Source organism: Choristoneura fumiferana, chromosome Z (genome assembly GCF_025370935.1).
Source record: "Choristoneura fumiferana chromosome Z, NRCan_CFum_1, whole genome shotgun sequence".
NCBI lineage: Eukaryota > Metazoa > Arthropoda > Insecta > Lepidoptera > Tortricidae > Choristoneura > Choristoneura fumiferana.
This window is the reverse complement of record NC_133472.1, coordinates 25,515,484-25,542,103: the sequence shown is the minus strand read 5'-3', so window position 1 is coordinate 25,542,103 and position 26,620 is coordinate 25,515,484. Positions and strand designations below refer to the sequence as shown.

Below are 26,620 nucleotides of genomic sequence, written 5' to 3'. Positions count from 1 at the left end.
GAGTGAATAAACGGTCCTTAAGTGTCATCATCCTAACCCTTGGGTTCCACGAGTTACCACGAAGACTCCATAGAGACACCGCCAGTCACTTCACTTTTCTCTCCCTTGTATATTTTATTTCCATTTGTATATGTCGGCGGCCGATCGTAAAATCCGCCAGATCACGAAATTCCTAGGCATATCGTGAAATGCCGCCATTTCATAAATTGGCTAAGGGACATCCGCCATATCGTTCAAAACTCACCGTTTAGCGATTTGCCTAGTGACGTTTAGGCAGATCATGAAATTCCTAGGCATATCATGAAGCGCCGCCTTTTCATGATTTGGCGAGTTTAGGCAGATCATGAAATTCCTAGGCATATCATGAAACGCCGCCATATCGGTTCTGGCACTTCGCCGGCCGCTGCCGCGGCACGCTCGCTTCGCTCGCTCGGCTCGTGCGTCGTGATCACAATTAATACTAACCACTCCTCGCTTCGCTCGTCGTACCTAAATTTTTCTATATAAATAAATAACAACTAGTGAATACTTTATTTATCAACAAAATACTAACCTCTAAAATACGGGCAGACGTCCATGGTTTTTTCATATTGTGCACAGAATCCGTTTGATTCACATAAAAAGAACGGAGCTGATGTTCAAAAGCTTTCTTTTGCACTTCTATTTTGAATTCAATCACTAGTTTCGGTTTAAGGATCATTTTGTTGCGACGCCGACATTTTTCACGCGCTAAACAAACACGACCGGTCAGCTGGTCACGGCCGCCATTGCATACGCAGCGCCACCAGTGGCCAAAAAAGAAACTATTTTACGATGTGCCCGGTATAGAGCTAGGAATATCGACGAATGCGTTGCTCTAATCGATCTGCCGTATTATTTCTCAGGCACATCGTGATATGCCTGGCCAACGTTTAGGCATATCATGAAATGGCGGCGTTTTACGATATGCCTAGGAATTTCGTGATCTGGCGGATTTTACGATCGGCCGCCGACATATACATAAGTATTGTAGTCATAGGTTCCTCAACATATTTAAGTATTCACTTTTCCATACTACTGCATAGAAATTGGATACATATTTAAGTTAAAGAACCTACCGTACCAATAGGCCGGTTTTAAAGTACCTACATTAAAATCGCAAACTAACTGGAAGTTCTGATTTTCTACTAATATATATATATATATATTTTTTTAAGTAGCCTTTGCATCTTCGAAAGACCTGTGCTAATCTCGTAGCGTGTCCTGTACTGACTACTAGAACTTAAATTAATTGAGCCAGAGACTTGAAATTTCCGAAATCCGCACAAAGCGTTTTCGCTCTTCCTTCATCAACCGCACAGCAAAAGAGTGGAATTCCCTGCCTGCGACTGTGTTTCCTGAACACTACAATTTGGCCGCCTTCAAGTCTAGGGTGAATGAGCATTTACTAGGCAAGCGTGCTCCATCGTAGGCCTCATCCTCGCTTTCCATCAGGCGTGATTGTGGCCAAACGCAACAACATCATAAAAAAAAAAAAAAAAAAATATTGGCACATACATTTTCCTTTGACGTCCTCATCTCATTGTAACCTTCGTAACTAAATATATGGTATTTTGATAAATATTGTACCTACTCGTACAGTGCTGGATCCGGTTACTAATTAGTTAATTATTGCAAATAAAATTCAATTTTAAGGCATTAAAAATGTTTTATGTTAAACTCATAATTTAGGAGATTTAGTAGACACCGACAATTTTTTTTTTAAATGAGTATTTTTTTAATGTTACGAAATTTGCAAAGGTCTTCAGAAGCTGCAAACTTGCATATAAAAAAATCCTTAACAACATATTAAAAAATTAGCACTAGTACATATTTACAGTTGGGATATTTACGATTTCTAGTGTAATCAGCTACTATAAGACCGGCCTAAACAGTTTTTCTACTAGTAATAGTAATGGTGCATGTGTATTTAATGATACAAAAACAAGCCAACGCGCCTATCGAGTCCCTATTAAAAAAACACACTACAGTACTGCTGTAATTAAGGACAAAACAAGAAATAATAGTACATTGTGTCTTAAGGGCGGTAAACAAGGAATTACGAACGAGAGTCTATTAGACGCCCGAAGTCGAAGACTGAGGGCTTTAATGAGTCGATGTTCGTAATTCTAGTACCGCCCGTGCGACATACAATGTTTTTCATCACATTTGCGAGTAAAATTGTATATTTGTAAAAGAAAAACTCATATTTTTTCAAAAATTGCCGATACCGCTGACTACGCTCTTGGCAGCGCCAGCCTCCGCGCCGCCCCACCCCACGTAGCATGTGCCCGACGTGCGCGCGCCGCGCTCCTGCACGCCATGCAGTATCACACTCATTTACCGACCTTGGGCTTCATGACAACAAAATTAGTACGGGCAATAACTCATTTACCGACCACGGGTTTCATGACAAGCACATTAAGGTCGAGGGTTTTATTTGGGGGGTTGCAACCAAGGTAGCCTGCATGTTACGACACTGTTTAAGAGCAAGTGTGATGAAAAATATAATTTATTTACACATATTCTCTCTGCTGTAATTAAATACGCGCTCAATAAAATATTACTTCAGGGTTTACACACATGCGAGGACACACATTTCTCAGCGTACACAAAGAATTTCTAACTGTAAACATACCGACGTAACGACAGATCAGTGGCTATTTTTAATCGCACACATCTTTGGCGTACTTACAATTATTATGTGCTGAATGTGTTATTTTTGAATACGCTGAATCTAGACAAAAACTCAAGTTATGTGGTTATATATGAGTTTACCCGAACCGCGTTTTTTCGAGGTTCCGTACCTCAAAATGAAAACCACTGAACCTGCCTGGCTGGCAAGTTATGGGACTTTCAAATAAATCAATACCCATTGGGTACTTCCCATTGTTCTAGAATAATAAAACGAAATAAAACTTTTTGTTCACTGTCCTTGCATTGCCATCCAAACTATATACGAGTACATATTTGTACCAAGTTACAAGTGGACCCCATTTACCGTTCAAGAGTTCTGTCATACGGAGATGATCCGCATGATGATGTAAGTAAGTATACCAAATTGCGACTCTATAGGTTACCAGAAAGTGGCCGTAAAATGGTTTGCAAATTTTACAACCACAACTTTCATACATGCAGACAAATATAAAAAGTTACGAGTGTTGCAAATTAATTTAAAAAAAACGAATATTATTAGGTGATTCGTAGTAATAATACCATAATAGTTATTTGTGCAACAAGAGAACAAAGTTGTTTTTTGCTGCGAGTGTTGATTTTGAAACCCGAGTAAGCGAAGGATTCTATAATTGGTTACATTTCTTTGGAACATTGAACGTTTTTTTTATATTTGACATAATATATCGGTCGGTAGATAGTATGTAAATGAGGCTTGTTAGTGTACCATCAGCCAAATAAGTGGTCTATCAATTTTTAAACGAGTTCCTATCAAATGAATATGTCGCTAAAGTAGAACTTTCAAGTTGACAGATACGTCTATTGGTATGACAATTATCAACTTTAGGGTGGTAGACCACAAATTTGGCTGATGGTACCTACATTCGGAGGAAGCGTTGCGGGATACATAATTGTTGCATTTTAAACGAGTCAATGATAATGTACTATTATCACTGAATAACAGATTTGCTAACAGTAACAAAAAAAAATCGTTGCTTGTAACATAACTTGAGTGACAACAAAACTAAGGTCTACTAGTAGGTAGCTAAAAGTTAGGTGATGTCTTACAAAATCAGTTTTGCAATATTAGCATAATAAAATATGTACATTTTGGCTAAACCTCAAGGAATCGAAAACTAGTTAAGCTAGGTATCCTTTTTTTTTCAGTGATAAGGTATTTTTGGTACTAGAAATGTCACCGACCAAGGGTAATTAATTATGACATGCGAAAAAGTACATCATTTTGTAAGATTAACATGGATACATCTCTTTGTAGTTGACTGTACATATTAGATTGGTGAAAAATGTATATCTAAAATCTACTTTATAACACCGAATTAATTTTACAACGACGAGATTGACAAATAACAGTCGACATCGTTTTTTAGGGTTCCGGAGCCAAAATGGCAAAAACGGAACCCTTATAGTTTCGCCATGTCTGTCTGTCTGACTGTCTGTCTGTCCGTCCGCGGCTTCGCTCAGGGACTATCAATGCTAGAAAGCTGTAATTTTGCACAAATATGTATGTAAACTATGCCGAAAAAATAGTACAATAAAATTTAAAAAAAAAATTTTTTAATGTACCTCCTCCTTTTTTTTCTCATCCAACCCTGTAGTGTGGCGTATCGTTGGATAGGTTTAAAATCATTAGGGGGTTGCTAAAACGATTTTTCGATTCAGTGATTTGTTCGCAAAATATTCAACTTGAAAGTGCAAATTTTCATTTAAATCGAGCGTCCCCCGTCCCCCTTTAAACCGGTGGGTGGAAAAATTTGAAAAAATTCAGAATGGTAGTAAGTATATCAAAATTTCAAGGAAAACTATAACGGCTAAGTTTGCTTGAGAATTATTAGTAGTTTAAGAGTGAATAGCAGCCTAAGGTATAAAATATACCTAAACTTGGAAGATTCCGTATAAAATACGAAATCCTTAGAAAAATATTACTTATTTTTTCGTAATGGCCACGGAACCCTATTTTGGGCGTGTCCGACACGCTCTTGGCCGGTTTTTTTAAAGTACGAAAACTTAGTGTTTGTCTGTCACTAAATCTTATAACTGACATCTTAAGTAATCATGTAAAAAATATTCCCAATAAACTATAGGTATTAAGGTCGTTTGTCACGGTCAGCTAGGCACTAAGCGCCTGTAGATGACGTTAGTGTGCAAATTCCACGTATTTTTTTTTTTACGATTGAAATCGTGGATATTTTTATAAAATAATGTACATACCGCCAATAGCGTGAAATTTGTGATATATCCTACTAAGTTTCAGATGTATTTTAATTTAGAAAATACTTTCACTTGATCGCTGCAGTTTCGACTGAGATATTTTCGCACACATGCTTGTAATTTGTTGTAAACAGAAGTCTTTGTTAATTTCGCTCTCATGATCAAAGAGCAGATTGGCCTAGTTGCATAAAGCTATAGTTTACCCTACCCACAGATTAGGAAGTTCGAGTTCAAACCCATTGTAAGATATAGTTTTTTTTTGTTTTTTTTTTTATTGTTCTCAGTTAATGATGTTAATATTTTTTGAAATGTGTAGCTAAAAATTTATAAGACCTACTTTAGGCACAAACATTTTTTTTTTTTAATTTTAGGTAAATCTGAATATGCACAGTACAACTACAAGCCTTAAGGCTTGCTTGCATAACAATTAATTTTATGGTGACATGCGACCACGGCACTCCTCCTGAAGTCTGTGTATAAGAATATTTTCTTGCTAGATTGAATCAGGCGTCACTTTGCGGAGGTTCATATTTGTGGTCACGGAGGAGCAAATTAATTGCGTATAGTTCTTAAACATTTTCTTATTTTTTATTTCACGTTTTTTCCGTAGTCGAGTTTCAGTTTTTTAAACTTTTGTTATGACTTGACGAATTTGACATTTGACTTGATGTTTTTTTATTTTTATTTTATGGAAAAAAGCCACAAGCCATGCAGCCTTTATCTGATTTTATCACTACTAATTTATAATCCGTTAATGCAATTTTCCGTACTTATTTGTTAATACGTTCATGTTATGTGATTTTCTTCCTAATTTCTGTCGGAAATCCAAAGAATTGGCAATGCATTTGTTCGCTGCACTTCAGTCTTTTGTACCTATGGCCAGCAAAAATATAAAAAAAAGTTAAACGAGCTTCAAAATGGTAATTATGTGATTTTGATCAGACAAATCAAACGAAATCTGGCAACGTCGCTTAGCATCGAATTGTCGGCGAGTTGACAACGTAGCTGAAACGCACACTACTAACCGAGCCGTTGGCGTACGATACTGTCGCCGTCCACTCACATATTGACAAAAATTAACTAAAATAATCATCTAGATTAAGCTATTAATCAAAAGCTTTCTTTAGGTAAATAAAAAATGCCTCAAATAAAGAACAAAATAAACGTCAACAGATGTTATTTTAGTTTTAAATTATTCTTTCAAGCGCTCATGAGTGTGTAAATAAATTAATCTTTTTTGGAACTAAATCATTCTTTATCGGACTCGGATTCGTATGAAGTGTTACATTATTGTGGCAAGGGTTTTGTCTCGATGTTTTAGAATGCATGGAGATAATTAGATACAACAGTATGGGGTCTATTATTAATGAGCAGGTAAATTTAGTTTCATCTCCCTTGCTACGGCTTGGATCTAATTTCAGCAATGGTAGTTAATAAAACATGCCTTGACAGTAAATAAATAAAAATCAAGGTAGTTTTGAAGGACGGTTTAAAAAATGTATTAATAATTTGTGGGTAGTTTTGTTTTGTTTCATAAAACGTATGTGGGTACTTGGGGAGTTACAGTGACAAGTTAAAACGGTGGTTGTGGTTCGTTAGTCTAACAACTGGTAGGATGGTGTACGGTTGTGTCACTCTGAAGATGAGCTCTGGTTGAGTTCGAAACGCGTCAGTGTAGTGTGGTGGTGGTGATAGATGGGTTTGTGTGATTTGTGTGTGTTCTTACTGTGTGGAGGTGGAGGAACTGCATGAACACGCATATTTTGCATAAGCTTAGCTATCGTAAGGTCGCGGGTGAGCAGGGAAATTCTTTTAGTTCATTTTTAATATTGTCTTTTGTATAGGTTTTTAGGACATGTTTACTTTTCAAAATTCAAAAAAAAGCTCTTGTCATAAGCGCTTTCTACATTTTATTGGGTTTTATTTGGCTTGCGGCTGATTAACTATTTTTTTCATAACCTTACAAATTATAAATTTTTACGTAACTCACTAACAGCTCCGTCTCGCAACGTGTGATCTTAAAATTTGTCTAACACTTTTTTTTGTGCTGACTATACTTTTTGTTGACTTCACTTGCATTGTTATCCAAACCACATTTTCGTACCAAATTTCAAGTCGAGGCCATTAACCGTTAAGGAGTTCCGTCCAGCATAGACGATCCTGGCTAGACCACCAGGATGTCACTGCCAGATCATTGTATTGTCACCAGATTTACATAAGTATGTCAAATGTAAAGTCAATCCGACCACTGAAAGTGTGTCAATTTCAACTTGCAAGATTTGACCCGCACATCCATCCATACATACATACAGACATTCATACATTGAAAGTTAAATAAAATATAGGTTGTGGTATTTTGACTATGAGTTAAATAAAAGCTTATAAAATATAAGATTTTCCAGTTATTGATAATCCTTAAAACATATTTCGGTATTTTTCCAGATTAGTGTTCTAATTCTAATTGACGTGTCGCTTTTTTCCACTTACTTTTCAATTATTTAATTTTATTTCCAATACAGTAACATATCGACCATTGAAACTTAAATGTTTATAGGGCACTTTATAATTATTAAAGGTAAGAAACAAAATAAAATTTATAAGACGCGTGAATTAGAAAAACGAGCGTGAATTAGAAAAACGACGTTTTAATTAGAATATTTTACTTTTGCTTGACCCGTGTATTAAAAATGCGACGCGTTTATCAAGCGTTTATCGGACAAATTTTCTTATATTTTTTAAATTAAGACAATAAGATAATTATTATGTATTTACTTTTTACTACTAATTCTATGCGTTCATTTTTGACGCTTGAATTAGACGCGTGAATTAGGGATTCTTGAAAAACACAATACCTTTTTTTAGGTTCATGTAATAAACTACAGAATCTAGTATCGATAATGCGGCCTTTAATGAATACTATAATTCGTATTTACTCTTATATTTAATGCACTAAGTAAGAAAGTATTTTTTGAAACTTGCGGAATAGCGAAGCCATGGCCACAAAAGGCAGATAGGTTGATATATTATTATTATTGTTGTAGGTACGTGAATTATTGTCGTCTTTGTCACCATCACGCCAACTTCTTGTGGTTTATAACTTTAAATTATCGCTCGATTCAAAAAGTGTTTGTTGCTTGGAGTTTAGCATGCAAAGTCGACATTACTAAAGCGAGTGAATGGCGGGCCGGCAAGCACCATTCATAGCATGGCATACGTCATGCAGAACGCATCTGTGGTGGGTGCAACCTTTCGATCGTCAGCTTGAATGAATGCGGAGTACCAAACAGGATCGATACTCGCTGCGGCACCGTGGTGCCCCGTGACGTCACTGCCATCCTCGCCCCCATCCCGCCACGTGCTCGGGCCACGGGGTCGGTCGGTCTCGGCCCCGAATCGATGCCGCGCGGGGTCCATTGCTCCCCTGTGCTGGCTGCTGTTCCCCCTTCCTTACCCTTCCCACCCACTAGCCTATTTTCTAACGTGAAAACACCCAAATTTCTGAGTGGCAAAGAAATACATTTTGTAGGTATCTGACGAAAAAACGGACCTCGTGCGTGAATTTCCCTACATTTTTCCCGTAATAAATTAGTGCTTCAATCCCAATCCCAGCCTAGCGAGTATAAGGCCCACTGCTGGGCACAGGCCTCCTCTCAGAACAAGAGGGCTTGGGCCATAGTTCCCACGCGGGCCCAGTGCGGATTGGGAACTTCACACGCACCATTGAATTGCTTCGCAGGTTTGTGCAGGTTTCCTCACGATGTTTTCCTTAACCGCAAAGCTCATAGTAAATTTCAAATGTAACTCCGCACATGAATTTCGAAAAACTCAGAGGTGCGAGCCGGGGCTTGAACCCACGACCCTCTGCTTGAGAGGCGATAGGTCAAACCACTAGGCCACCACGGCTTTCATTAGTGCTTATTTAAATGGAATTAAAACATTCTGTCGACAAATCTTTTTTCACTTCAGCACCTCAAACAGGCAGGTTTTGCTATGAGAAATCAGTAAGCAAAATCGCATTTTGCTCACTCCGTGAGACATAGTAACTTTATAATATTTTTTTTAAATGCTGAGTACAGCGTTGGGTCTACTGAATTCCAAATATTTGAACTTCACTTTGATCTGTTACTTTCACTTCAACACGAAAAAAGCGAGAGATAGGATCAAATGTGTTGATTACAATTTTAAAGTCAATTTTTGGTATTAAAAATATATCGATGCCTAATAAATTAGGTACATGACAACGAAATATTTCCAAACTGTAAAATTTCCCGATCTTTTAATAGAATATGCAACCTCATTGCACGAAAGCCGCTTCTCTTGTTATTTTTTTTTATAAAAGAATTCCGTATACTGCCTCTACAGTTGGAAAAATATTTGTTAAATTGAATGATTTTTTAACAAATCTATTTATGTTTATGTAAAAGAAATCTTAATTAAATTCATATTTAAATGTTTAGTAACAATACGTTTATTGTTAAACCTTTTTAATCACCCCAAGATGAGGCTTTTTGCAGTATTAAAAAATAAGGGTGACATATAGCACAAGAAGTTCTAAGTTCAAATTACAATGCATGCTATGACTGTTATGAGTATGAGATTTGTATTGTATCTACTGGACACTTTTTTATGGTTTTAAATGTGATTATTATATTTGTTTCTTAATATTCGGATAAAGTATATTTAAAAAAAAAGTGTTTGTTTTGTGAAAAGGTAGGTATATGTATGTGGTTTTATTCTTATGTTACATTTAAATGATGTTTTCGCTGATGAGGTGAAAAATTTTATGTGTCACACGAGACCATAGTTTTTTTGCATCTCGTGTATTTGAATCCCTTGTTGCTCTCAGGATTCTAACCTAGAATCACTCGCTCACGCTCGTGATTCAATTATAGAATCCTTCGCTTACTCGGGATTGAAAATCAACACTCGCAACAAAAAACAACTTTGCTCTCTTGTTGCACAAATAACTATTATGGCATTAAAAATATATCGATACCTAATAAATTACACATGACAACGAAAAATTTCCAAAATGTTAATTTTCCCGATCTTTAAATAAAGTATGCAACCTCGTTGCACGAAAGTCGCTTCTCTTGTTTTTTTATAAAAGAATTCCGTATACTGCCTCTACAGTTGGAATAAATATTTGTCAAATTGAATGAATATGTAACAAATCTATTTATGTTAATGTAATAGAAATCTTAATAAAAACATTTATAATAACTTATACGTTTATTATTCAACCCAATTGGATTATATTAAAAAAATTGTGTTTGTTTTTAAACAGGTAGGTATATGTGGTTTTATTCTTATGTTACATTTAAATTATGTTCTCGCTGCCGAGGTGAAAAATTGTATGTGTCACACGAGACCAAAGTTTTTTGCATCTTGAGTGTTTGAATCCCTTACCTACTGTTCTCAGGATTCTAACCTAGAATCACTCGCTAACGCTTGTGGTTCAATTATTGAATCCTTCGCTTACTCAGGATTCAAAATCAACACTCGCAACAAAAAACAACTTTTTTCTCTCGTTGCACAAATAACTATTGTCTGTGCTTACGTGGGATGAAACATCTACTAGTTAAGTACCTAAATAGTTTCTTAAACGTTCGACCTTGAATTAGCATCTGTGTGTTGAGCGTTAGCAAAATCTATCTAGTTAATAGAAAAATCTAGCTTATACTCGTAAATAGTAAGAAATATGTGCGTACATAAAAAAATGACCAGAATTGCCTATATTTATTTTAGACTTGTATTATTATGTACGATAATGTTTATGTGTAGATGTGTTTTTGTTGCGTTTTAATTTTCTGGTTTACTGTTTATGCACCACCTGCTGTAAACTAGTCCTTCCTTCTTTCTGTTAAAAGGTTGGCTGGATGAGATCGCTCTTAAGCGATAAGACCGTCTATTGCTTACCTTGTAATTTTCTCTCTGTGTACCTGTTTTCTGTATCGCTTACTATTTCTGGTGTACAATAAAGAGTCGTTGAATCTATTGTATTGTACCTACTGTATGACTACCAAAAATATTTTTAAATCATTTTACAAAAAAAAACAAAGGAAAAAAATTACAATACCACGAAGCCATTTCAAGAAGAAGCTACCTGTTACAATTTACAAGCGTTTCACCATCTATTGATTAAATTTATTTGACGGATAAATATGATGCCGTCTCTGTTTGTTTTGTCCAACTAGACAGAGATGGTATCACATTTATCCGTCAATTAAAATTAATCTATGGGTGATGAAACAGCCCCGTAGTCTCTTTTCAAAAGACTACCACTTGTAAATTGTAACTTGTAGCTTCGTAAAATAGGGCACAAGTAAGTAAGTCCAAATATTTATGTAACCATCACCACCAGATGCCAAAAAAAACTTAAATGGTCATCACATCGCCACGAAATAGATAGATAGTCTGAGAAATAGTTTAATAACTCCAGACAGCTGTTAACAGATACAACTCAATGTCCTTAATAGCCATTTTGGTTTATTTTTGTTCATTATTCTGGTGTGGAGTTTAAGTCTGAAAACTACCTAAATAATTATAGCAATTAAAGATATAATTGTCCGGACAAAGGTAACAAACTCGAACCCACAAACCGTCAGTTACGTACACAGCAGGGCTACTACGAAACGAAGTTCTCGCTCTCGTATTAAATAGTATAAGTGTCAGAGGGACCGCACGACACGAACTTCGAGTTTCGTAGTAGCCCTGCTGTTCTACCCAGAGGTGTAGAGTTGCAATTATTTAAAAGGTACTGAACGAATCGAAGATATTCGTATCACTCATGTAGCGTCAGCAGCGACTACTTAGAGCGATTTTTGTACATTGACAGTCCAATGTCGCGTTTGTTGGCTATATGGCATTGGGACAATACTAAACCTCTCATTGCAAACCATTAAACCAAGTAGGTAATAAAGGGTTTTAATCAGTCTACATTTACAGACATCAAAGAAGGAGGAATTTCTTGATTTGTCCCTGTGTATTTACGGCTACGGTACAATTTAGCCACTGTTTTGTTATTTCTAAAATATGCTATTTAGCATCTTTTAATTTTTTTCTTGAATTTTATCTATTCGGTCACATGTTTGTTCTAATCTAGTTGCATCGTCACTCTCCACAATGTTCATGTATTATCAGATTCTAACAAGGTATTATTTATACATTTATTCAGGCTCTATCGAGCTCCACAATTACAGCGATCACGAACAACCGGTGTAAGTTAAAAGACTATATACCTGCATGACCCAGAATGTTTTCGTGGGATCCGCTAGCCCTACATACATAATGAATTGACGGTGTAAATTAAAAAAAATTGTATTCGTTTTAGGAAATACATATATTACCTAAATGTATGTAATAAAGAGTATGGCACGCGGAAGTCCCCTGGTTCTACTGAGGTGTTTTTAGTTTCCTGTAAGGAAACTGAGACGTTCTGGATACAGGGATATTATTTGGTCGCATGCAATGTCTGTAGGGTTCACTCCGAACACTACCGCTTATTGAGCGAAGGGCAAAGAAGCAAAGAAAGTCCAAGTCGTGTCCAATGTGCTTCACGTTCCAAGAACACAGGAGGTAGGTAGTGTTCGTAGACAAACCCTCTGTGATTTCACTGTGCAGCTTCTAATGAATGCAATGTCCACCTATCCTTCAAGACCCTACTACGATGAACTGAAGTGTTAGATGTTGTAATTAACTTACGCACGTGAATACTCGTACAATAAATCAGTATTTCTTGATGTGTAGCTTGATCGGTGACTTGTTAATAATTTCAAAATTTATAAATGATACGTGTATTAAGACAAGAACTTAAAATATCAAATTCAAATGTATACTCAGATATGGGAATCTGCTCCGAACAAAACTAAAATAATAATACATGTATAACTCAGATATAAATAAAGTATAAGTAAGTATTAGTTAAAATATACGCCATCACAACGCAAGTTGGTTGCAAACGAAATATGATTAAATAGTTCAGTTTTCATATAAATCAGTATTTACCGCTTGACTATAATTTTGTTTTAGTTGAATTTTGCTCTTAATATCAAAAATAAATACTTGGTACTGGTATATTGCAAATGAGATATTTATAATATTAATAAAGGTTAAAATCGCAAACTAACTGCTAGTTCAGATTTTTTAAATACTCGTATATTGTTTGAACCAGTCTCGAAAGACATGTGCTAGCCTCGTAACATGTCCTGCCTAACTGATTCACCATCGCCCAGCTGAAATGGGTCTGACAAACGTTTTTTACTTTACATGCTAAATAAATCTACAAAAAATTACGAGAAAAACTGTGTTTTTTCTTTTTCATATCTTAAAAAATGACTGAGATATTTACAACCAAAGTGCAGTTTTTAAAAAGGTTTTTAAGAAGGTTTTTAAAAACGCAAGCGGGCGCTCTCTAGTAGACGACGTCACACGAAACCAGAGACTGAATTTGACAAAAGTAATCTTTGAGGATCATGAAGGTGCATTAAGAAGCGATGTTTTTAAATTCCCCGGGATAGGGTATCTAAAGGATTTATATTTTCATTTGAAAGCGACTCAAACTTCATAACTATAAGTAAATATTACAAATTTTAAATTTTATTATTATTCCGATTTCGATCAAAAGCTGAACAACTCTTTAAATTGTATTTTTTTAGGCTGTGTTTTGGTAACTCTAGGTCTACAATATTTTTTATTGTACAAATAAGTAAACAAACAAAATTGACAAACATACATAACATATAGACCTATGAGAAAACAATAGACAAAAAAAAAAAACTAATCAATGGCTGGGGCAGGCAAGTGCACTGCTGGTCTTGGGTCAGTCCATTCAATGGATGGGAATTTATAATTTATTTATTTGGTAACTTGTAGGTACGGTCAAGGGCATTAATCTATATATACGTTACCGAGACATCAAAAATATCTATACACCTTTATGCCACTAAACATAAGAGGTAAGATCGATATACATATTTTGACGTTATGGCTAATTGTAGCAAATTTAATCTTCTTTAAATAATAAGAACAACAGGTAAGTATCAATTAAATGCATACTTAGGAGATATAATGAAAATAAGGAAAAAACGCAGTTTTTCTAATGCTACGAAATTAGCACACGTTTTTTCAAGCTGATAACTTGAATATACCACAGATAGTGGTTTTAACAACATAAAAAGGAGGACAAGTAGTTAGTTTGAAAGTTTGATATAAGCGACATATTCATTTGATAGGAACTTGTTTAAAAATTGATAGACCACTTATTTGGCTGATGGTACAATTTGATTTATCTGCATTGAGACATGGGACACTTGATATCCCGGTAATGCGTTCCCGTGGGATAATATTTTAAGTTTAAACAAGAATAGAGGGTACTGTTCAAGAACGGTGACGTACCTACCGTCCCTCGGCTCTCAAGATGATGTGTTAACTTCGTTTGCAATCAATAGATGGCGTTGTGCAAGCGAACGTTGTCCTTTTAAATTGTGACCGTAACCTTTTTCAGGCCAATCATGGGCCAATCTTTAAAAAAAATATTTATTGCGTTGCCATGGTAACAAGAATCGTGTAAGTAAACTGTTATTGTTGTATATTTAAAAAATTGCACGGGCATAATATTATGTAGGCAATATACAACAGTTCAGTTAAGACGGCATTAAGCTAATTCTAATGCGGGCGAAGCCACGGGCTAAGGCTAGTCGTAAATAAATATGAATGGGAACCGAATTGGCAATTAAATACATATCATCAAGTTATTGATCTTTATAATTGACTACGTATTTGTTTTACCCCTTACCCTTTCTCTATTCTTTAGGGATTCAACTGTATCGCATGGCTTTAAATATCCTTTACACAAAATGTGTAGGTACTTCTAGTACGTAAACTGGGGTTACTTTAGAAAATTAATTATGGGACCACTTTGATAGATTTAAAATGGTTATTAAAACGCAAATATTCATAGCTCGATTGAGCAAATAAAGTAATAAGTTTGGAAATTTGTGAAGGTAGGTATTTCATTGCCACAGATGGTCTAAAAAAAATAAAGACATTTCATAAAAACTGTTTTCCAAAGTTGCCCCTGCTTTTTAAAGTAACCCCACCCCGTTTTACTCTACGGTAAGCTGATGAGATTTTACTGAATGAGCCTGAACTTCGCAGCGATTCAGACCTGATCATATTATTATTGTAATAAATTAAATGTATTATATATTCAAAACTGTAGTTCTAACATTGACAACTATTTTTAAAGATTTAATTTTACTATAGGCGTGCTTTAAATGCTTAACAAATATGAGAGCATTATAAACCGCATTTGCGTTAAATGTATATTTTATTGCAAAAAAAGGTGTATCCTCTGTATGTATTCGTATTTAACTATTATTTTATTTAATAGTATTAGTAGGTTATTATACAAGGTCTTAATTAAATAACTGAAACCTCAGACACGCCAAAATATGTTTTAATTTTAAGTTAGTTGATTGCATTTATTTTTGAACACCTAAATTTATTTATAAACAAACAAATAATATAGGTGTACAATAATTAACAGGAATAAATAAAAAAGAACTAAAACTAACTTACTCTAATCCTAAAAATCTATATTTACAAATAAAAACCTTCATTATTTTAAAAGATAATCGTATTTTTGCTAAGTCAGTAGTTCTGTTTCGTTTCTAACTCTACACTCATAATTTGTATCTGTCAGTTGCACTTTGACGTTATTAGAAGAAAATCATACATTGACAGCAAAACTACCAGTATTAAATTATCGAAATATAGTAGGTACGCAAAATATTTAATTGGCGCCTGTTGCAGTCGTATCTTTAAGACTGGGCGGGCACAGTAACAAAAGGGATTTAAAAACACAAACACAACCTAATTTAAAACATATTGTAATCGATTCTACTCTCGATTCTGGGCATACTTATTTCTGGTTTTCAGTTATTTAATTAACATTTTGTATAAATAGGGACATATAAATAAGGCCTTATGTATTTTATGTTTCTGCCAAATACCTAAATTAATTATTGACAATATATAATAATTATGAATAGTGCGTTAACTGTGTTGGTCGGATCCACAGGTAAGGCGATGGCGCGCGACGAGGGCGGCGGCGTCGGCTGCGCACACGCCGTGTGGCGCGGCCGGCTGCCCGCGCGCTCCCCGCCGCCTTGCCACGTGTGAGCGGAGCCCACACACGCCTACTCCCTTACAACCCCCTCCGAAATATTTCCCATACGCCTCACATGCGTGCGACCAGTGTTAAATGAACTTGTGAACTAGAAGGTGTTTCACTTTTATTTCGTCGTGCAAACCCTAGGTAGTAATATAGCGCCGAAATGTTTTAAAAACTACTCTCAGTAAGCTTGTAAAGCTTGCCCAGAAAAATATAATAAGCTGCTGTGACTTCAATGAGAATGCCTTTGGCTACATTTTTAGTCAGGGTTTACAATGAGCGCATTGTGCTCGCTGACTCTGATTGTAAATACGAACAGCTTACCTACTGCTTAATAGTGACACTTTATACATTACGACACAATCACATAGGAATGGTTCTTCGTGAATATATCAATAGGCCTATAGAAGACATGTATTCGTTCCGTATGTGAACCTCGAGTATCGCTTTCTGCTTATCCATATAGTTAATTTGTAAATAGTATAAGGGTGGAAGCGGTGTGCGCTCCACCCCCGGATATGGACAACTGAAAGTGATGCTATAGAGCGATTTTATTGTGTCGACTCGCTCTCTCTTAGTAATATAATCTCGGACTTTGACATAACCCAGCTTGAGACAAGACACACTCATTCGCCCGAAGCCAAATAAAAACTAGCTTCCGAGGCGCCATTCGATAGTTAACCGTGATGGCCTAAACCGAATACAGTGCCCTGTTACACCCACGACTAAATATGATCTCAAAAGAGCATTATCTCTGGACGTAGTTGGCTATTGGCATCTTTAAAAGGAAGCTAAGTACTTAAGCAACGTTTTGTACATACAACAGAACTGATTGTTCACTCTATTTTAAACGAGGGTTCGTCTTATCTCTTGCCCCAATACATAATTCTTCTCTAACGCCAAACATAAGCCTTCATTGATGTTAACCATTGACAGTTCTGACAGTAACGGTAAGTTAATATAACGAAACTAGGTACTTAAGCAAGTACTTCAATTAACTGCCATCGAAACAGATTGAAGGTTTTGATTTAAATGTGATAAGTGCAGAATATATTTTGTCACGTCCGAATTGATCACATACCTGCAAGGGGACTGTGCGATAATTTTTGAATAATATTGATACTTAACTTTGCGAATACTAGAGCACAAATACCTACTCTGTTTTGAAATATTAAACTGTGTGACCTATGCACCAGGTGAACTACCGCAAACTGTTTGAAATTTATCGTACAGATCTAAAACAAGCTCGATTGAAAACTTTAACAGCGAGGTTGTGATTGATGCGAGTACCTATTATTATCATCCTCGTACAAGCAGGAGTATAGATCTAAGTTAAAAATACCTTAATCCACACCCATATCATAAGTCCTCTATAATGCGTTCAAAAACCGTTGGCATTAAACAATCGATTTTACTATGACAACTTTCTTGTCTGTGGTAGTAGGTAACAGCCAAAGTAACAGCAGTAACGTAATTTTTATTACATTATCAAATATATATATAGTAATGTAATGAAATGAAAGAGTTTTAAATGTGGAGCAGCTGTCAAAATTAAAACAATTTAAATGGGCCACTATTCTGTTATCCATAGACACAACATTTTCTCGAAACCAAATTTCACTTTGGTATGTTTTTAACCGACTTCAAAAAAGGAGGAGGTTCTATGTTCCAATGTTTGTATTTTTTTTATGTATGTTTACCGATTACTCAGTCAATTTTGTGGACCGATTTTCAAAATTATTTTTTTATTCGAAAGAGTACTCTTCTGAAGTGGTCCCATTGTCACCAAGTCAAGATATAATGATGGAATCCTAGGGAAATTGAGGGCAAACTTCAAAATTTATAGGGACACCTATGGCGATTATAGCATTTTTAGCATTAAGATAAGCATTTACATTCAGAAAGTATCATTTGGTAAACTGGACCTGATGAAGAAGACCGTAGATGGCCAATGGAACTCGTCAAAGCTCGCGCGTCTATAAACGATCATGATTAATAAACCTAGATAAGCGACTAAGAAGAAGCTTTAAGTTAATGATTCTTTCGAACTGATCTCTGATGCTGAAGCCGGAAGGTAGGCAACGGAACTCTGTTATAAAACAACGTAACTAAGCCGTGTTTGGGCTTAGTGGAATCGTTGTGAGATGTACTTTGGCTACAAATCACAAAAAAGTGAGAAATAAAGAAATTTTTTAATAAAAAAGTAAAACCGACTACAAAAAAATAAAAAAATAACAAAAATGGAACCGACTACAAAACCCTTAAAAATATTTTTCTAGATAGGTACCTATACTAGTGCGAAGTCGGTGACTCAGGACTGAAACCCATAGTATGTAGCTGAGGTAGACGACTATTGTTCCACTCCTGCTGGCTCGTGCTGAGGCACCGACTTCGAGCTAGTAGGTACATATCTAGAAAAATATTTTCAAGGGTTTTGTAGTCGGTCCAGTATTTTGTTATTTTTTGTTTTTTTTTGGAGTCGGTTTTACTTTTTTGTTAAAAATTTTCTTTATTAAATAAATATAAATTGCGCGACAATTTGATCTCGAGCGACTTAAGAATAAGGACTTTACGTACCTATTGACTTGTCTGTCTTGGAAAAAAAAACATTCGTGACAGAGATTTGTCTTGCCGCCATTACTGTTGTCATTTTGTTTGTTGTTTTTTTGCGGTGTTGCTGTTTAAAGTTAACAAAAAATAATTCCTTTATCTGGTTTAATATATTATTTATAAGTATATTAGTTTAACACCTATGGATTTATGTTACCGGTCGAACGTCAGCAATGCAATGCTGTTCATTTGTCATCGGTTTCTGAACCCATCTTAGAGTACTTATAATATGTGTGTGGATAAAATATGTATGTAACTGTACGTAATTAGGCCTTAAACACTCTTGTGATCCTTTTATGAAACTCGGCTGCGCCTCGTTTCATTAAACCACACTCGTGTTGTAAGGACCCCTGTTACGTAACAGTTGCATAAACTACCATTGTTGTATGTCGTGCGTATTTCAATGTAATAATCGTACAGATATACAAGACAAGCTTATAGCCCAGTCCAAATACCCCGTGTGTATCGTGCAACAGCCTCGAATTCTTGCAAGTGTAGACAATAGAATATATTTGGCGAGAACATGAATGTCGTAGATTACATTAAATGTCTAGACAAACATGTACCTAAATAACATTTAATATCCGCATTGCGGATTAAAACCAATACTTTGTCGTCATCAAATTGTTGTTTCCTAATAAGTAATTGATGTTTATTAATTGTGGTAATAATATAAAGGATGGTTGTGAGGCGGCAATACGCCCAACAGCACTGATAAGATACTTAAAATGGCAATGTCATAAGCAACTTTTCCAATTATTCCTGGGTGATTTTTGTTACTTGTACCACAAGTTGCCATTTTACTTCATAAATTTAATTGTCATTAGAGATTGATTGGTAAGTAATAAGATGAACGCTTTTAAACCATCAATTCTAATTATAATTGTAAAAGGTGCTTGTGGCTAATCAGTTGCATTTTATTGAAATGCAAAGTAAGAATGTTATATTATTGTTAGCGTGTAATGTTATATTAAAACATATCCAATTAAGACGTGATTATATTATTATATTATGTTGATTATTATAAGTTTTAGGATGAAGCTGGCTGTTACACAAGTCAAAGCCACGTAGTAGATAAAGATTTATTAGTAGTAGATAAAGATTTATTATCCGTCGCAATCAAAATATTGCTCCGAGCTGGTTAATATTTACAGTAACAACTTCGTTTGACGCTAATGATTGAACACAAATGATACACGCTCGTTGCCTGCTTTCGCTTCGTAATTGATTGATAACTATAACAAATTCAAATGCTAACATTTCATATTTTATTTAATATTACATAAGAAATCAATCTCAATCCGTGTCACCACCAAAATAAGCAGCCGATGACTAGCCGATGAACATGTGCTTAACACATGTCAATTCAAAGTAAACTGTCATTTTGAGCATGACTAACACGTGTTTAAGTTTTTTGCGGTAAAGCCCATAAATAATCAGTTTTTCAAGTTAGCACTCATAAAGAATGCATATTCATTGAACCCAGGAAAATAATTTACTTAAATAAATAAATAAAATAATTTGCATTAGCAGATTTTTAGCGCGTCGCTTGTCCCGGCGCTTCTGGCAGTTTTCTGCCACCACAACGATGATAGTCGTCAGGTGTTTGTTAATAATTATTTGTTAAGTAGTATAGATTAACATTCAACATATTTTTCATATCATTAATACACATTTCATAGCGATAAACATCTACATGAAAAGACATGATATTTACGCTCTTAATATTATATAGGTTAGTATATAGTTATAGCAATATCGATTAGCAATTAAGTACTGCCCTTTTACTGGGCTTAGAATTTCCTTTTATGCTATTTTTTAATGATTCCATGGTGTAACAGTTTCCGAGCATTCCTTGAAACTCCGCAGTAATGTAATGGCAAAAAATAGCAAGTAAACTAAGATAAATGTATCAATTCCAGTATTTGATGTTTCGTAATTATGTGTGAAATGTAAAGTAATTATTGACAACTTAGTTAACAAATGTAACCATCACAAATCCTGGTCGATATCCTACGTGGTGCAAATTGACTAGAGTGTAAAGTCGTGAGATGCCGGAGACGGCTGCAGTTTTTAATCGTGGACTCCGCCTGCACATGCCGATAGCAGTAAAAGCTTGACGATTTTTCTGTGGTCCACAGTCGCTAGATTCTTATAGTATGTAGTCTGAAATAAGGTCAATTAGTATCTGGACTATTATGGAATCCTAATTAAATAAGGCTTTTTGATGTAGGTTGTATCATCGTAGGTCTAACATGAACATTATAAAGGCCCCTGCATGACGCAGAGTGAAACATGATATCCAAATCTCTTGTATTCTGACGACTCTACTAGCTAACAGTGTACCGATAGCAACAGTTCGTTGAAACCAAAAGATTTATATACAGATCGTCGCAAAATCTATGCACAATTTTGCAGCCTATAAGTAATTAATTAATTATAGTATCGGTAGTACTTTTTGAGTGGCTGCAACAATAATTTATATATGAGCGTTGATTGAATATGCTGATTAAATATTCAAAGTTCCAATTATGCATAGGATTTGTAACACCCTGTATATGAAACGATTTGGAAATACACAGTCAGTATCTATCTACTCTCGGTTTTTGCTACAAAATATATTATATTAGTCGTAGGCCTTTACCGGTTTTTAACTAAGAATACAAACAAGTCAATTTCTTGTCAACTTTATCTTAATTTTACCATATCTCAAAATATTATTATACCTAAGTTTGTCAGTTTTTATACAATGTGCTTATGATAAGTACACATATTAAGCAAATAAATAAATTAGAGTTATTAGTTAGGTATGTCGTGTTCAAGTCACTGCCAATACACGTGATCTTTGAACCCATTTGCCGTGCCAAGGCATCCGATGAACGAACCTTATGTTCAAGTATTGACTAAATAATAGAAATGTTGCTAGCAGTACCTGAAATCAATATATACTTGCACCACGATACATACTATAATTTACACGATCTTTATCCTTATGGATTGTCGTTCACTAGACGTCGCAAAAGTAACAAGACATGGACAGAACATAGGTAGTTCACTGACTTCTCTAACCAAGTGATCCAATTTAGCTATTGGCAGGCAAGCAAAGCCCCTATAAATCACGATTGCACAAGATTCCCGCCTGCGAGTCTAGTTTAATCTGTGACGCCTAATGAACGACAACAGCATGGAAACCGAGGCTGTTGCAACGAATTTAGTAGTTTCAATGGATGTTAATGTTTAAATGTGTTAAGAATAGAACATACCTACGCATTGTATAATTTTTCGGTTAATGTAGGAACACGGGTCCAGCATCGTAAAAACGTGTCGCGACCGGCCCCGGCATCATCTGACGATCCTTAAGTATCAGTTTAAGTTTTTTACAAGCAATGTATAATGAAAATAGTTATAGACAGTTGCAAGTTCATATATTATTCGTTTCTTAAACATATTATTGATGAGCAAAAATAACGGCACACTTCTAATACAGCTATAAGGAGAGTTATCGGTTATTTTTGCACGTCATTGTAGTTCAAACATTTATTTTTGTGACGATACTACTAAGGCGTGACTAAATAGTATAACATGAACCTGGTTTTTAATTAGCCAGCAATATGTGAGGCTCATAAAGACCATACCTATTTGAAAATTGAACACAAATAATTAAAAATGTTTTGTGAATTACTCGTGTCGGCCAAAGTAGTAGTTATATCCTGATATTGAAGGCGTATTATAATTTTATACTCAGTATTATTAGTTGATATAGCAAGCATGACAGTAATTCCAATACTTACTCGCTAAGTTTGCTAACGGACGCATGGGCCCGGTGCGTTCCTAAAATCTCACGTACCTTACCTACCTACATACAGAAAGCTTCACTTAAACACATATATACTATCTCCTATACACGAGTCTTGATTTCTAATTACTAAGAAAGTTCGTTAACTGAAATATCGTAGATAGTTAAAGCCACACATAGATTTCGCTGAGGAAATCTCGATTTTCTACTTACTTGAATAAAATCAATCTCGTAGTTAGGAAAGGTGTTGGCAATTTTAAATTTATTAAGAAGTCTGAAAAAGTCCGTAATATAAAACAGACTGTATTTAATATGGTCTTTAGGCATCATCTATTAATCGATAATTTTATCTGTAAATTCAATTTATTTTTAAGATTGTAGTTAGGTGATAACAGCAACATAGCATTGTGCGAACGTGTCTGATTTTGTTTTGGATATGATTATTGCTTACATTGTTTAATAAGGGGTGATAATATGAATTCTGAAGCCTCGAATGGGACCTAAACCATTATTTTGCAGTTAAATATTTAAGAAAGTGCCAGTTTTACTTGTCCAATAGCTGCTTTAACGCGTTTTTGCGCTTGGTATCTCGGACAAAGCGAAGTGAAAAGTATTATTAATAAATACTTTTACAAATTGTCACGTTGTGGTGATAAATTTATGAAATATAAGTATATATACTTGTGTTATGGTTGTATGACGGATAGGATAGGTACCTAATCGAAGAACCTCAAAGGCTTAAATTTTAAACGGGACATTGAGACAAGTTCTTAACAGAATAACTTTAGTAAGTATTTTTAATTTCTCATTTAGCCCCCTCTCCGTCCAGGATGAAGCGTGTTCATAATTATGGATATAAAATCACTTACTTGAATATAAAATATCGTTATAAATAAGTGTGGATGGTATCTCTAAAAGTACTTTGTCTGTGACGCGTCGTTAATCTCAGTATTATTTGAATTATTCTAAATTCATTTCATGTCTAGTGGTTTTAAATACCTCATTTACAAAATGTATGGCATGAAAAAGCGGTAAGAATAATTACTTTCCATAATTTGACTTTGTTTGTCTAATATTGCTAAAACTCTGCTACTATGAGCTTAAACATTATTTCAATTTAAATATCTACAACTTCAGTTAAAATTAATTTGTTCATCTATATACGATAAGGTTATTAAAAAGCGAAGCGGGTTTTCTAGGTACATAATTATACATTGTCCTCTTACAAATACATAACATTAAATAAGAGTCTATAATATTAAGAGCTTTTCGACTAGTATACTTACAAAAAAAAGATGAGGTCTTATGAAATAATCAGAATTTTTCGCGATACTTTATTGTTATTATATTAATATCCATCCAGTATTATTAGATATATAGGTGTAATGGTACGAAAACGCCATTTACTAGCTCCTATAGCGTGTTTATGTAACATAAGTTCACCAATTGGCCAACAGATAAAATTTCTAATTAAGTACGAATTACTTACCAAGATATTTTTACTTCATTTATGATGGTCCCAGAGTTTGCGAAGGTTTTTAAGTGACTTTGGAACTAATCTAAGTATCTGTTGCTCCAGTTTTTAGTTTTGTATGAGATGAATTTGAAAAATATTTTAAAATGATGAAATCCTTTAATAGGTAGGTATACATACTTTTTTCACATACTTACCTATATTTAGTAAAATGGGGTGAGTGAAATCAACGGACGTGAATATTAATAGGCATTAAATTTGATTTTGCGTAACACTTTCGAACATTGACCGTACGATTGGCCAGACCAAGTACTCAAAACAGGATTGCTTGTTTACTCATTCGACTACTGCTACCGGTTTGAAAGTTATTAATACATAAACAGAAACAAAAAAAAAAAAAAAAAAACTTAAGTAGTTTACCTACCTTTTAATTTTAGGTAACCACCAAGTAAGTTTCCTGTCTTTAAAGATTTTTTAACTAATGGACTCTACAGGTAAATTAAAAAAAATCACCCCCACTTTACGTCTATGGGAGGTAGCCTAAAAAATTATTCGTATTTTTTATTTTACCACTTTGTCGGCGTGACTGATATGTATATTCATGCCAAATTACAGCTTTCTAGTACTAATGGTCTCTGAGCTTAGCTGCGGGCAGACAGACAGACAGTCGGATAGACATGGCGATACTATAACCTCCTAACGCCCTAATTCCTTTATAAAGGACTTATTGTAATTTTAAATCAAGCTATCATAAATGACATAAAGTTTGATGTTCATAAATCGAATATTTGACTTGGGCGTTAGGAGGATAAGGGTTCCTGGTTGACTACGAAACCCTAAAAAGTCGTTTTGTAGGTACCTAAGTCAAAGTCAAAGTTAAAATATCTTCAATAAATTTAGGCTGTAACAAGCACTTTTGTGCAAGCACAATGACAAAAAAAATCTACCACCTATTTAACGGTCTTGTGTTTCCGTAGGTGCCACTTATCTGTCCTCCATTCTTCGCCAGCTGAACCTTTAGGTATTCAGTGCTTCAATTTAGTAGGTATAATATCTTTGCGGCCCGTTCCACATTTCACAACTATGCTTAGGTGCGACAACGTGTTCTAGTTTTTTAATTTCAAAAAACGCTTCAATAAAAAAAACTGCTTCAGATATTTTTAACCAACTTCAAAAAAGGAGGAGGTTCTATGTTTCAATGTTTGTATTTTTTTATGTATGTTCGCCGATTACTCCGTCAATTGTGGACCGATTTTCAAAATTCTTTTTTTATTCGAAAGGGTACTCTTCTGAGGTGGTCCCATTGTCACCAAGTCAAGATATAATGATGGGATCCTAGGGAAATCGAGGGCAAACCTCAAATTTTATAGGCACACCTATGGCGATTTAAGCATTTTTAGCATTAAGATAAGCATTTACATTCAGAAAGTATCATTTGGTAAACTGGACCTGATGAAGAACACCGTAGATGACCAATTGTTCGTTTGCAAACCATCGTGAATTCATGACAATATATAAGAAAGATAGGATTTTAAACAGGCCTTTTTGTCTAACGTACTGGGAATCGCAATAGTTTTCACCACTTCTTTCTGGCATGCGGTAGGACGAGAGTTGAGAGATAATAATTTGGTGATGCGACCGTGAACGGGCGTGCGTTAGACAATACAGCCTCAGGAACCGAATTTTGATTTGTACGAGTATATCATAGGTCTTACATAGATAAAATCCAAGGCCATAATACCAATTTTACTAGCGCGGACATAAGGTGTAAGTGCTATTATATTCTTTAGATTTTTTTTTATTTAAGCTGTTTTTTGCAAAAAAAGGAAGTTACAGTATATATGTATAACTACCAACTTTAAGTGGACTTATTAATTTTACTTTACGTAAATATTTATTCCGTTGAAATAAATTTACCGGAGATGATTTTTTTGATAATAGGAAAACCCAGTTCATAAATAAACATATCTCGCACAAAAAATATTTGATTGTGCCCATAGTTACTTATTCTATAGGTTGTAATTAATTTACTTAAATGGTGATGAAATGGATAATAAATTGTATCGTAATTATTTTCTGTTAATGGAGCAACGGTCTATTTCGTTGACAAACTTGAGGTTTCGGAATTCATGAAGTCATACGCCCTATTAAGAGATACGTATACCGTGTGTACAATTCAGTGAGATTCCATACTGTATAAATAAGGATATCAGTTAGGTATCACGTTTTTTTTAATTAGAAATAGTGAGAAATGATAAAGACGCGATGTAGTATTGTATAATAGCTGAACGAGGATCCTTAAATATATCTTTATATGGATATCGAAGGCTCCATTAAAAATAAACTTAGTGGAAATATGTATTTGTGGAAACTTCGTATTTTTGTCCAAGTTTGCGGAAGAAGGCTTAGGTTGTTTAAATACATGGATTTCAAACGCTTAAACATTTTAACAATAAAGAATGGTCCTGTGTTGCCTTAGTACAAATAATTATTATAATTTTTTCTTCCTATTTCACGCCTAAACTAAGCGTGTAACGAGTCCTACAGATAGTCAGTAGCATTTGGCACCGCTATAGGTCCAAATAGGACTTTTCGATCCCGAGTAGGCAAGTGAAGTTTGGGATAAATAAGGGAAGTTAATTTC

At 34.9% G+C, this 26,620-nt stretch overlaps 1 protein-coding gene across 8 annotated transcripts in view; it reads left to right on the top strand.

Moving 5' to 3' along the window:
* Sh (Potassium voltage-gated channel protein Shaker) overlaps positions 1-26,620 on the top strand; it is a 307,044-nt gene that overhangs the window by 276,806 nt on the left and 3,618 nt on the right. For 6 of the 8 annotated variants that reach the window (XM_074094256.1, XM_074094247.1, XM_074094219.1 and 3 more), the window contains one exon: positions 16,004-24,013. The exons of 1 other annotated variant lie outside the window; for it this stretch is intronic. The gene's annotated coding sequence lies outside the window, so the exon portion shown is untranslated. Of the gene's footprint in view, positions 1-12,097; positions 12,141-16,003; positions 24,014-26,620 lie in introns of those variants that run through there. One more of the 8 variants, XR_012451843.1, reaches the window with a different exon arrangement.